General features: G+C 38.9%; 1 pseudogene; it reads left to right on the top strand.

The window, feature by feature from the left end:
- The window catches only part of LOC114086882 (glyceraldehyde-3-phosphate dehydrogenase-like), a 41,138-nt pseudogene extending 35,966 nt beyond the window's left edge, over window positions 1-5,172 (top strand).
- The last annotated feature ends 8,596 nt before the right edge of the window (window positions 5,173-13,768 follow it).

Below are 13,768 nucleotides of genomic sequence, written 5' to 3'. Positions count from 1 at the left end.
CTTGTGTAGCCTGTGATGGAGGCAGAATGAGAAGGCAGCAATCTGGTTCTGTTTCTAGAGATGCTAAAATAAAAAGATATAACAGAATGTAACATCTTGATGGTTTTCTTTTTTCTATTTATTTATTTACTTTTATATTTATTTTGTCCTCTTAATATCAAACAGAGAAAGACAAACCTACAAAGGCTTGACCCAACCTCTCACAATATAGTTGGATAAAGCCACTCATCACCCTGTGTCTAAATAAAATATTTTTTAAAGGGCTGGGGATGTGGCTCAGTGGTTAAGCACCACTGAGTTCAATCTCCACTACCAAAAAAAATCACCAATTATAAGTCACATGTCCTTGAGCAGCTCACTCCACACCACTGAGCCTCATTTTCTCCATCTGTAAAATGGAGCAATTACTCTACCTTTTTATTGAACAAAGGGTTTTTTTTGTTTATTTTATTATTGTTTTTTATTTTGTTTTAGGATTTACTGTAGCAATTATGTGAAATGTGCCTTAAAGACACTAGGTAAAATGCAAAACTAAATAAGGGGCAAAAGATATATCAAGCATTTTCCCTAACCACAAGAAGCTCATAAATTGTAAGTGGATTTTAAAAACATTTTTCTGGGTGAACAAATGAGTTACCATCAGTGAGAAGAATCTTATTGCAAACATGAGCCTAGAGAGATCTTCAATAATTGCTAGAAGGGCAGTTCAGAGGCAAGGGAAGTATTGGCAACTAAGTGGTAAAGCACAGAGGAAATTTTCAGCTATGATTTCAAACAGAGGAGTATGTTTGATGACGAAATTTTATTTCATGCTTTGCAAAGATATTGACTTATGTACCCTAATGAAGCCAGGCACCAGTCTCAGTCTCAGCAGTTGATGAGGGACTACGGCATAATAGCTAAAGGTCATCTCAAAAATGACCCAAGTTCTTTACACCAATTTCTTGAACACTGTGGGGTTATATGGAGATTAGACAAACCAGGATAAATTCTTCCTTTCTACCCACCCTGTCCCTGGCACTGCCCTCATATACCACAGCAGTGCCAACAGTGCTTGCATTAAATTCTGTGGGGAACACTTGTTTGTCTGAGAATTACCTCCTCCTATAGAAACAGCCCATGAGAATGTCACTTCTCCCTGCCACATAGCTGGAGATCAAAGCTTCTGCAAGCACAACCTCCATGCCACCACTCACACCACCATCCTGCACCCAGAGCTCTGGAAAGTATCTTTCCTCTTTGGTTCCCAATGCTTTCTCCTGTGATAATTATAATAAACACCTTTCTGTTCTTTATATTTCTGTAAGAATGGGGAAAAGGCTGTAGACACCATGTTAATTTTTACTGAGATTATATTTAACACACAAGTTTGAAGCTACAAATATGAGCACAGGGGCAGAGGAAGCTGGCCTGACATTGGACAGGTGAATATGAGCAGGAGGCTGGTGCAGGGGCAATGAACACAGATGAACACAGAGTCCAGCAGCTCTGTAGTGTATCTGGCCACAAAAGTTTAGATGGGGTAGTTATTGCAAAATAGTTAAATCTATTCAAAAAAGGAATATGTGAGCATGTTTCATTTGTCTCTTAAGCATGGGTCTAGAAAGCTTGTTCAAGAGTTCCACATGAGGATCACAGACATTCAAATGTTCTTAAGCAGAGCACTCACATACTCACTCTCTTGCATTCTCTCTTTCTCTTTCTCTCCTTTTTATAACATGTATTATTTGCCAGGAACTACTCATAGTACTTTAGGAATATTAAATAATTTAATTTGCTTCACTTTGAAGTTAGGCAACCCCCCCACACAAATGCCGAATGTTTTCTCTGATATAAGGAGGCTGACTCATAGTGGGGTAGGGAGGGGGAGCATGAGAGGATTAGATGAATTCTAGATAGGAAAGTGGGGTGGGAGGGGAAGGGAGGGGTTAGGGGATTAGCAAGGATGGTGGAATGTGATGGATATCATTATCCAAAGTACATGTATGAAGACACGAATTAATGTCAACATACTTTATATACAACCAGAGATATGCAAAATTGTGCTGTATATGTGTAATAAGAATTGTAATGCATTCTGTTGACATTTATTTTTTTTAAAAAATCAATAAAAAATTAATTTGCAAAACACTAAGTAACAGTACTAGTAATATCACCATTTTTCAGATGACAAAATTGAGGCACTGAAAAATTAAGTAACTGACCCAAGTGGGTTTAAGCACAGGTTATCTGGCTCCAGAATATAAGATTTTAAGCACTGCATCATCCTAACTCCCAATATATGGCACAGCCTTTATAGAGATGCCCATGAAGCAGGAACAGAAATATTTAAGGATAGAAAAATGAGAGAGAAGTCAGTCTTGTTACAGAAGATGCAGGAAGAACTATTTCAAGGGGCAAGTTACCAAATGTGTTGATGTACAGAAGGATCAAGTCAGAAAAGACCTAGAAAAGCATCCCTTGTATTTGACAATCCAAGAATGACTGTTGACATGTACTGAACCAGTTTCCATGGAGTACAGAAGCCTGAGCCATAAAGTCCACATGCGTCTACATAGGCAGGTTTTGCTCAGAAGGAAGAAAGAGAGGAAAAAGAAGTGGTGTGTCCTCTTGAGATAGAGAGTAATCATGAAGAAAATCTCCTTTCTCCCTTCTTTACTCCTCTCTTCTCCATTCTTAATGCATCTCCAAGAAAAATGTTATAATGATGGTGAAGATCATAATGAGGCCTTTTGTGAAGTGGACATAGGCACAAGCTTAAGGGAAACCCTCTGTTTGCAAGACTTCTCACTGGGAGAGACTGAGGACACATCTGCTTAAGTGAAGAGATGGAAACAGGCAGGGAAAAATGAGGCTGACCCAAACCAAAAACCCCAGGGGAGAAAATGTGGCCTGAACTTAGGTAATACAACCAGATTTCCACACACTGCTGCAATCTTTTTTTGCCACTGGGATGAGTTACCACCAGCAGCTCAACTTAACCTCTGGGAATCCATTTCCTTCTAGAAAGTGAGGGATGTGATCATCTCTGATATCCTCTACATTTTTAAATTCTGTAATCCCATGAATATTATCCTAAGTATAGCATTGACCAAAGAGTGCCTCATTTCTCCCTAACCAAAACTCCCCTTTCCCCATCATCAGTGTCCATAGTTACAGGGATAGAAAATAAATCCACAGTCCTAACTAAGGCAGCTCCTAACACCAGACTTGACAAGGGAGAGAAAACATGAAGTTCAACAACTGGCATTCTTTCCAACTCATTCTGAGACATTCTAGCAAAAAGCTTGAACAGTTTAGTTTCACAGTGTCAACCTGTAGAAATAAAAGCCTATAGATTTTCTTAAAACCATTATCTGCTACAAATAAACAAAAATAGAAACGTCATGTTAATTTTTAAAAAACTTTGCAGCTGAGCTTATGTGACATAAGAAACACATTCTATATTGCAGAAATTCTGACTCTGCTACTTGAAATATCCATTTGTAAAAATACCAGAAAGTATTATATTTGGGTCATGTGGTTCACCAAACTTACAAAGAAGTAGAGAGAGAAACTGAAGTAAGGGAAGAGAATTTTTTTAATTCCCTGTTTTTTCAGGACCAATGTCAATAACCTGGAAAAAAATAAAATGAAAAGTTTCTTCCACCCACTATTAAAATGGCCTTTGTAAATTTCAGATTATTAACATAAATAATATATATATATGCTGCTTACCACAGGAAACCCTTTAATGTGAAGTTGTACTCTTTGTGTCTTTATATACCTTGAAAGATGCCAGGCAGAACTATAAATGAAGTAATATATTCCTATTATGTTTGAGTTCCTGGATTTAATAGATTTTATACATAAAAACAATATGCACAGATTCAAATACATAATAATTACTCAGTGTCTGACATTGCTAACTCACAAGTTAGTGCCTGGTAGTTACAAACCTAACACTAAGAGTTCAATCTGAATATTAAAATCAGTCAGCCTCATTTGATTGCCCTTTGGGCATCATGCAAACACATGCTGCTCATATTTGTATGGTGTCAGAGACAGAAGAATGGCTGGACAAGGACACTACAACTAGTGCAATTATTGCCAGCAATAATTCACTGATCTCCCTTTATAACTACCCAGACATGATCATGATCTCTCTATATAAAAAGCAGCTAATAGTAATATTTTGAATACTGTGGGTTCATAACCAATGGGCATAGCTCCCTAACTTATGGATGATGATTATAAATACAAGCTCTTGAAGATCAGTTATTCAAGCTGGAAAAATGTTCTGACACCAAGGAAAATATCTTTATTTTAATCCTTCTCAAATTCCACTTTCATTGTGTCTCCCCCATGAGAACATATCATTATTGGCTTGTTCCAAACTTCTTGCAGTGCCAACTTTATAATATCATTTGGGGTCCTGTTTTTTAATAAATATCATTAATCCACTTGTGATGGAATACTGCCTACCTTGAGGATATCAGTGTTAGTGGGTATAAAAATATGTACAACCTCCCACCATAGGGTTCATTTGAAGGATGAAGCCTAAAAGGTCATCATCTCTGCCCCTTCTGCTGATGTCCCCATGTTGGTGGTGGGCATGCACCAGGAAAAGTACAACTCCCTCCAGATTATCATCAGTGCCTCCTGTGTCACCAATTGTTCAGCCCTCCTGGCTAAGGTCATCCATAACTGTGGCATCATGGAGGGAGCTATCACTGGTACTTAGAGGACCACAGATGGCCTCTCTGAGAAACTGAGATATGATGGAAGTAGAACTGCACAGAACATCATCCCTGGGTCCACACATGTTTCCAAGCCTTTGGGCCAAGTCATCCCTGAGCTCAGTGGGAAGCTCACTGGCATGGCCTTCCGGTGTCCACCTCCAAAGTGTAGGTAATGGATATGACTTGTCACCTGAAGAAAGCTGCCAAATACCATAACATCAAGAAGGTGGTAAAGCAGGCTTTAGGGCCCCTAATGGACATACTGGACTAAATGGAGGACCAGGCTTCCTCCTGCAATGTTAACAGAGATACCCAGTCTTCCACCTTCAATGCTGAGCCTGGCCTCACCCTCAATGACCACTCTGGCAAAAATATTTCCTAGTATGAAAATTAATTTGGCTGTAGCAACAGGTTGGTGGACGCTATAGTACACATGGCCTCCAAGGAGTAAGAGCCCTGGACTACAAATCCCAGTGAGAGCATGAGAGGAAGAGAGAGGCCCTCAGCTGCTGGACAGTCCCTTCCCCAACTCAATTCCCCAACACAATGAGAGTCTCTCCTCCTCCCAGCTTCTTTCCCATGCCTCTCTCCCTGTCCCTCTCATAATATGAATGTAGTGATGGGTCATCTTATGGTGTCCAAGGAAGTGATTCTGCTTCAGCTGCAGTAGCATGAAATTGAAATTAATTTAAAGAATTAAATTAACTGAGTGTTATGGTTTGGATGTGAAGTATTTTCTCAAAAGCTCATGTGTGAGACAATGCAGGAAAGTTTAGAGGAGAAATGATTGGGTTATAAGAGACATAACCCAATCAGTGAATTAATCCCCTGATAGGATTAATTGGGTGGTGACTGAAGGCAGGTAGAGTGTGGCTGGAGGAAGTGGGTCCCTGGGGGCGTGCCTTTAGCGTGTATATATTTGGTATCTGGCAAGTGGAGTCTCTTTCTGCTTTCTGATTATCATGTGAGCTGCTTCCCTGGCCATACTCTTCCACCATAATGTTCTACCTTATCTTGAGTCCTGAGGAATGAAGCCTGCTGCCTATGGATTGAGACCTCTGAAACTATTGGCCCCCAAATAACTTTTCTCCTCTAAAATTGTCTGATCAGATCTTTTAGTCACAGCAGCAAAAAAAGCTGACTAAAACACTGATTATACATTAGATATCATTATGGTGTCATTATTCTTATAGATACACAGAGCTTTCATTATTTGGTGCATCTCACACCATATTTCTGTTCATTAAGGGTCATCTTGTACTAATTCTTTAATTCAGCCTATTATATCAGGTTTCTTGAAGAATGCCAGGGGTTCATCTAATTATATAAATACATACTGAAATTGTACAGACTGTCCTCCAGCTTTATAAAAATATAATAAGTTAAATAAGCATTATTTAATTAAAATCACCAGAAAAGAGGGAAAATAAGCAAGTAATAATCAGATTCAGAAAAACCACATCACTTCTAACCAGTACTGTTCAAGACACAAATAACCCCACCAGCAGGGAGTCAGTCTCCACTGTGGTATGGTTGTGATAAGATCTTAGAATGTAGTAGATACATCCTAGCAAGCCATTGTGTTACTATTATCAGGAGTGCATCCACAGTTACTTTAGTAATGCCAGAAGAAAGAAATTGATTTTGGGTAACAAAGTACCTCAAAGGAAACAATGCCAGAGTAGTGCTCAAATGAAATAGAGGTTGCTTATTCTCTCCCAGAGCAGTCCAGATGTAAATAATCCAGACCTGGTGGAGTCAACTCTGCTGTTCCCTACACATGATTCTCAAGATCATTCCAAAGTCTCACCATTCCACAACTAGTGACAGGAAAACAAGAATAACTAGCACAAGCAAAAGAATATTGAAGGAGATGCCCCAAACCCAAACACATTCCTCTGCTCACATCCTATTGGTCAGTAATTGGCGAGAGAGGTGAAGAAATGCCATGCCTAGCTGGCTATGAGAATTTTCTTGGTAATAGGAGCAGGGGTGAAAGGTAGGATATAATGTCACAACCCAACCATCTGGTCATTCAAATTTTCATGCGTGTTGTTTCTTGTACATAAAGAACACACTTACGCTATCCCCAAGTCCTGTGAATGTTTCCAGCTTAAAACCTTGGGTGTTTGAGTGGTGCTAAAGTCCTTTCCATCAGGTTCAAATGAAGTTCCTCACATTGAAGCAGCCTATAAACTAACACACAAGTCTCTCCCCTGCCCCACTTGCAATGGTAGAGAAGGGAGGGGCAGCTGCAATAACACATGCCACTTGTGAATGAGGGAATGTTGTGTGCACAGCAATGGCTGATCTACAGCAATCATGAATCTGTCCAGGTGGAATTTGTGAAGACTCCCTGTCTTACAAGTACAGCATTTTTCTTGGTTGAAATATAGTTCTACTTACTAAGAAGAACCGCCTTTGTCAGTAACCCTCTGTGTCCCCTGGCATTGCTGTCTGGATGCTTTGCTCTCACCCACCATTGTAATGACCTCACAGCCACATGACATAGATATTGACAAATATGCCAGTTTTCTGCTGACCCAGGTGCAGGATGAAGGGGGTGGCTCAGAACAATCATAAGCTTATGTAAGCCATATGTATAATTTCTTTGGCACAACCATTTCCTCAAAAATGGGATAGGCTTTTGTAGGTTTGCTTCTGCCAAGCTCCAAGTGCATTTGTCTTGTCTTTACCTCTCTTGAAAAGAGCAGCAAGTCTCTAATGGAACTTCTGAATTTTTCCATGTAGTTACCCTACACTATCAGAATCAGTAATCATGTGTTCTATCTTCCTGGTGCTGTAGTCAAAATAGGATCAAGTTTTTTTCAACAGCCAGCAGGTGGCATTATGACAGTCTATAACACCTGTTGCCTAGCAACCCACTAACAGCCTGCTAAGCATAGTTTTTGTTATTGTTATGTAGGACCTCAGTCCTAGGTGCTATTTTCTGCATTAGTTAGTTGCCATAATAATAAGACCCCAAATAATAAGAAAAAAAGTTTATTACTTTCCCACTAGGCAGTCCAGAGCTGGCAATGTGGCTCTAACATTGGCAACCCGTGATCTTTAAGGTTGCACCTGTTCTCAATATTTCCCAGCTATCAGGAAGGGATGAAAAACAATCCAAGATAAACAGTACTCTTTAAGGATAAGACCTAGAAATTACACATATTTCTTCCCACCACTCATTGGTTTAAACTTACTTACGTGACCACAACTTGACAAATATGTTCTCTAGCTGGAGTGACCACCTTCTCCACTGAAACTGACTGGAGAGGAATTCTATTGCTAAAAGGGAAAGGAAGAACAATTAGTAAAGAGGAGTCAGCAATCTCTGCCCTATGGAAATTTCTGGATCACAGCTCAATTTTATTCTATGCTCTGACTCCCCACTTAAACATAGGTTTCTAAGGGTCTGCAAAGCAGAATGTGCCATGTGACATCAGCCTCCAGATGCAGACTCACCTTTGATGCATGTACACATATCATAATCCAAGCACATGGCACAATCCCCCTCAGCTTCCCATTCACCATAACATTCCACATCCAGTTTCAGAAGGAAGAAGGACAGAAACAAACTAGTATAAAAATCAATTGCCTCCTTTGAGTGGTGCTAAATCAAAAAGTGACTCAATCAAAATTTTTCTGAAATGCTCTACCTATAACACACCTGACCCCAGATGACCACCTCATCTGTCCCTCAAATTTTTATAAATTCATTTCTAATTCTCATCATTAGGTATCTTGTGAGCTGTTCATCTAGAGGGGAAATGAGGTGATCTTGGCAGTTATTTTTAAAAATTCATAATTTTGGAATGTTTGTACTTGAAGATTTCCTTTCTTATCTTTTCTTCATGTTGAATTTCTTTTCATTCTGTGCTTCCCAGCACCCACCCATCAGCCACAGCACTGTCTTCAGATAGATAATAAAAAGGGTGGGCATTGCCAACCTTTCAAGTCCAGAGTATTGTCCTCTTCAGGTCCCACAAATACCAAAACTGTGACTCATAGGAATGTGACTTGATCATAAATCATATAAAAATAGTTTATACATTCCAAGACAAGATGGAAAGCCAGCCTGCTGATGACACACACTACCCCTTACGCACAGTGCCCAGTATGCCTTTTGAGTCTTTTTTAAGGCTATTTAAACACACTTCATCTCCAGGACTATAATTCTGTGATTTTCTTCTGATCAGTAATAAATTTACTTCCCAGTTACCTTGATACCAGGAAGTGCCTATCTTAGGTAAAGGACTTGTGAAAGATCTATCATCCATTTTTAATTAGGTATAATGTTATTATGCACCAGATACATGTGAATTTAATAGCAAAGAATCTGTCATCAAGAGTAAGCTCAGAGGGACCAGGGGTATAGCTCAGTGGTAAAGTTCTTGCTTAGCATGTGTTCGAACCTAGGTTCAATCCCCAGCATCAAAGAAAAAGAGAGAAAGAGAGAAATCTATTTCAACCAAGCAAATCTATCCATAGATCTGCAAAGGAACGGTACAAGCCATGAGAAAGTGACTCAATCAAAATTTTTCTGAAATGCTCTACCTACAACATACCTGACCCCAGAAGACCACCTCATCTGTCCCTCAAATTTTTATAAATTCATTTCTAATTCTCATCATTAGGTATCTTGTGAGCTGTTCATCTAGAGGGAAAATGAGGTGATCTTGGCAGTTATTTTTAAAAACTCATAAATGACAGTCGCCCCACACTAATTAAAGGAATATGATTGCTCTTGTCTTCTTATTTCCTTTCAGGAATCCCTGTTTAGGAGGAACACTCACATATCGAGGTGACCAGCACCCTGCCAGGGTAGGTTCCTGCTCAGGAGGTGTGAGCCACCTGGGAAACAAAAAGTCTGAAATAATTACTAAGAAATAGAGGCAGAGTCAGAAATTAGATATAAAAAGGAAAGCGTCTGATAGGTCTTCCAGTCCTAATAGGAGCTGGAATTGAACAACTGAAAAAGGGCCCTAATTCTTTACCTAAGGGGGAGTACATCAAAGGCAGGGGTAAGGTTTCAGCAGGAGGAGTCTTGATTCAGTGCTTGCATCTCAGTGTAGCAGGGGTCTTGCAGTAAGCAGGTTGATTGGCATTTTTGGCAAGCCACACCCATCTCCAAGAGGCTGTCTGGTTCTAGCGGGCCACCCCATCTCTGATACTGTGCTTAGCTTGAGATGGAGCTAGGCAGGATGCCACATGAACCAGGCATTCTCAAACCAGCAGGGTTGCTACTGGGAGTTCCTGATACCAGGTTTTCCTGCCTAATGGCTTCAACATTGCTTCAGTTCATGCATAGTTCACAGATGGCTCCTGGCACACAAGCACGTGTGCATACATGTGTGTGTGCACGTGTGCGCACACACACACACACACATAGGTGAGCATGCATCAGAAGACCAAATACTGTCAACATAATTATTTGTATCATATGAGTTGACAAATATGCAACATCCTCCATCTACACCTTTAAGAGATCATTTCAACCAATCAGCACCCTTTCCCACAAAAGCCAGAAGTAGCATTCTTTATGCAAAACTCCACGAAATTGTCATCAGTTACAGTTGAATCTCAGAGTGAAACCAATTCAACACATACATACACACACACACACACATACACACATACACGAGGACCAAAGTCACACAGACGTATAGTGGTACATCTAGAACTAGGTCCAAGCCTCCTATTTCCAGAAGTTGGTGCTCTTTGTTTCACAAGGTACTGTGATGGCTAATTAGTAAATTAACAATATTTTCAACAGCTTTAAAAGTATTTGCTGAAGGGAAAATTATTGAAAGAAAAAGGGAAATCAATTCACAGTTCCCTAGGTGACATTTTAAAAGATTTGTATTACAAAAATGTCTAGAAGTCCTTATAAATGGTAGGAAGGTAAGGAAACAGCTATTAATTAAATGCTCAGTTTATAATACATATTATATTGTTATTGGGTTAAATTTATGCATGTGTATTTCATGAACTGTACAGTATATTCATGCTCCCTTATATAATAAAAGTTCATGGACTGACAATAGCAGTTTCATAAGCCTTTTATAAGTATAATGAGCAGTATTCTGACAAAGCAAGCAAAATGGATGGAGTTAGTCCTTATCTTAATGGACAGACTAGTTATTGACTTCTCTCTACCCTCATTTTCTAATTACTAAGTTGATGGGGTCTCTAGGTCCCTTAAATTAGTCAAGCCCTATTATTCAAAACATAATTTTTCTGATTTTAAATTATTATAAGGTCTTAAAATTAAAGCTTTCTTTATAATACACATAAAATATTCCATTTGACACTGTGATTTTAAAATATATATATTCTTATACTTTTAAGTTGACATTTAAATATTATATAAATGTAATAGTTACAAAGATACAACTTCTAGAATATTGCATATTACATATGAAATTTTAAATATATTTTAAAATATACTTCGAGTTGCAAATTTATCCCATTTTGTTTATGAAACATATCAGCTATATAAAACCTCATTGGCAAAGCCAGTTCTCACATAAACAATTAGTCAAATCAGACATGTGTGTGCTGTGAAAAACCGAGCTTCACTTTGAATTAAAGGAAAAATGTCAATATGTGCTCCATAGCAGGAATTTTATTTCTGAATTCTAATTCTAGTAAACACCAAGACAGGTGAGCATTGAGCCTTTGTTTGTTATCTGTATAAAAACAGGCATTGCAAATACACAAATGTATATACACACACACACAGTTTAGAGATGCTCCTTAACTTATATGGAGTTACATTCTGATAATCCCATAATTAAAAAGTAGTTGGGGGCTTGGGTTGTGGCTCAGTGGTAGAGAGCTTGCCTAGAATGTGTGAGATAATGGCTCCAATTCTCAACACCACATATAAATAAATAAAGGTCCATCGACAACCAATAAAATATTTTTTTAAAAAGCAGTTGAAAGTATCAGAAGTAGAAAATGCATTGAATACAGCTAACTTACTAAACATTACAGCTCACCTTAAAGAACACTTACCTGGCCTATTGTTGTACAAAACTATCTAACATGTACCCCATTTTATAATAAGGCATTGAATCTCTTGTGTAGTTTATTGAACACTTGGCAGAAAGTAGAAACCACAATGATCGAATGGGTGCTCACCATTAATGTACACAGTTGAAAACACACTGGGCCTGAGGAATGTTTGAAGCATTGAACTAAAATTAACTGCTGTATGCTGAGGATGCTATAGTGATAGAATCATCGATTTCTCTCTTCTAGCCAAGCACAGTGGTGCATACCTGTAACCTGAGTGGCTCGGGAGGCTGAGACAGGAGGATCAAGAATTCAAAGACAGACTCAGCAATGGTGAGGCACTAAGCAACTCAATGAGACCCTGTCTCTAAATACAATACAAAATAGGGCTGGGGATGTGGCTCAGTGGTCGAGTGCCCCTGAGTTTAGTCCCCAGTTCTCGCCTCCAAAAAAACAAAACAAAACAAAACCACACATATACAATTTCTCTCTTCTGACGAGGCTTGAGAATCACTGGTAGAAGGCACTGGGGGAATCAACACTTGTTGATGGATACAGCCACAGTGTTTTTCAAGAAGATAATAAGTTTTGATTGTACATCTGTTTCTTCTTTTCTTATCTATTTATCTAGCAAGAGCATCCTGCATCTGCCTGTCAGTTCTTGTGAATCTCTCACAACTGACTTTCATTTCTTCTAGATTCACAGGTCACTGCTGATAATAGCAAAAGCTTCCACCAGTTTCTTTGCTGTGAACTTTCTTGGCACCTTGGGTATGTATAACTGCTTCTTCCTCTGCCTCATTGCTTTACTCCTTTATTCCTCCAATTCTATCAGCTCCTCACTAAAAACCTCCTCAACCTCTAAATCAATGAGCTTGTGAATACCCCTCTTCATCAATGTCCAACTCCAGCTGTTTCCCAAGCATTAATAGCTTGTTATTTATAATTTAATCAACAGCAGTATATGCATTAAAGTCTTTAAATAGTTCACACTTGTCTTCAAAACTTTCTTCCAAATACCATTCATGTGTTTCTATGTGACTTCTTCCCATGCTGCAGCAATATTCTAGGTAGCACTTAGAGTGTTAAAATTTTTTCCAAAACTCTCAGAACATTCTGCCAGACTCAGTTGTTTCAACAGCCTGTTGCAATATATAATGTAAGTAACTGACTTTAAGTGCAGTTATTGTGTCTTCATCCATTAGTTGAATGGGTGCAGCTATGTTCTGCAGCAAATGCACAACCTTTACATCAGGGTACATGTTACTGTACACTGTGGATGCTCCACAGAATTGTCTAGGCTCAGAAGACTCTTGACTGAGATGTTGTTTTGCCCACAATATTCTTTTACTTTCAGAGTCAAATAGTTCAAAAAATAGTCTTCAAATAATGCTAATGTCACCCAGGCTTTCTTCTTATGACAATATTAAGTGGAAAGCATATGCTTGCTCACATTCTTGAATGCTCTAGGGTTCTTCACATGGTTGACTAGGAAAGGCTATAATTTGAAACTGACAACAGTTTCACCCCAAAGCAGTGTTACACAGTCTTTTTCTTGAAACCTGGCATTGTCTTAGACTCTTGATGAATGTATGCATGTTCTTGCACACATTTCCAAAACAAGTTTGTTTCATTAACCTTAAATATTTGTTCTGGCAAATATTTCTCATCCACAGGCATCCTATGCATCCTACTCAGCTCTTCCTTAAAAACTTCAGCACTAGCTGGGTACAGTAGTGCACACCTATGGTCCCAGCTACTGAGGAGGTGAGGCAGGAGGATCCCTAGAGTCCAGGAATTTGAGACCAGCCTGGAGAACACAGCAAGACCTATCTCAAAAAGAATATATATATATATATATATATATATATATATATAGAGAGAGAGAGAGAGAGAGAGAGAGAGAGAGAGAGAGAGAGAAAGAGAGAGAGAGAGAGAGATTAGCACTTTGAGTATCAACTCTTACTGCTGATCCCCACATTATAACAACTACACTTTTTGAAATATTGGAATCACCCATGATT

This window comes from Marmota flaviventris, chromosome 6 (assembly GCF_047511675.1).
Source record: "Marmota flaviventris isolate mMarFla1 chromosome 6, mMarFla1.hap1, whole genome shotgun sequence".
NCBI classification, from domain to species: domain Eukaryota; kingdom Metazoa; phylum Chordata; class Mammalia; order Rodentia; family Sciuridae; genus Marmota; species Marmota flaviventris.
Note: the sequence above shows the minus strand (reverse complement) of the source record. Positions and strands in the feature narration are given on the sequence as shown.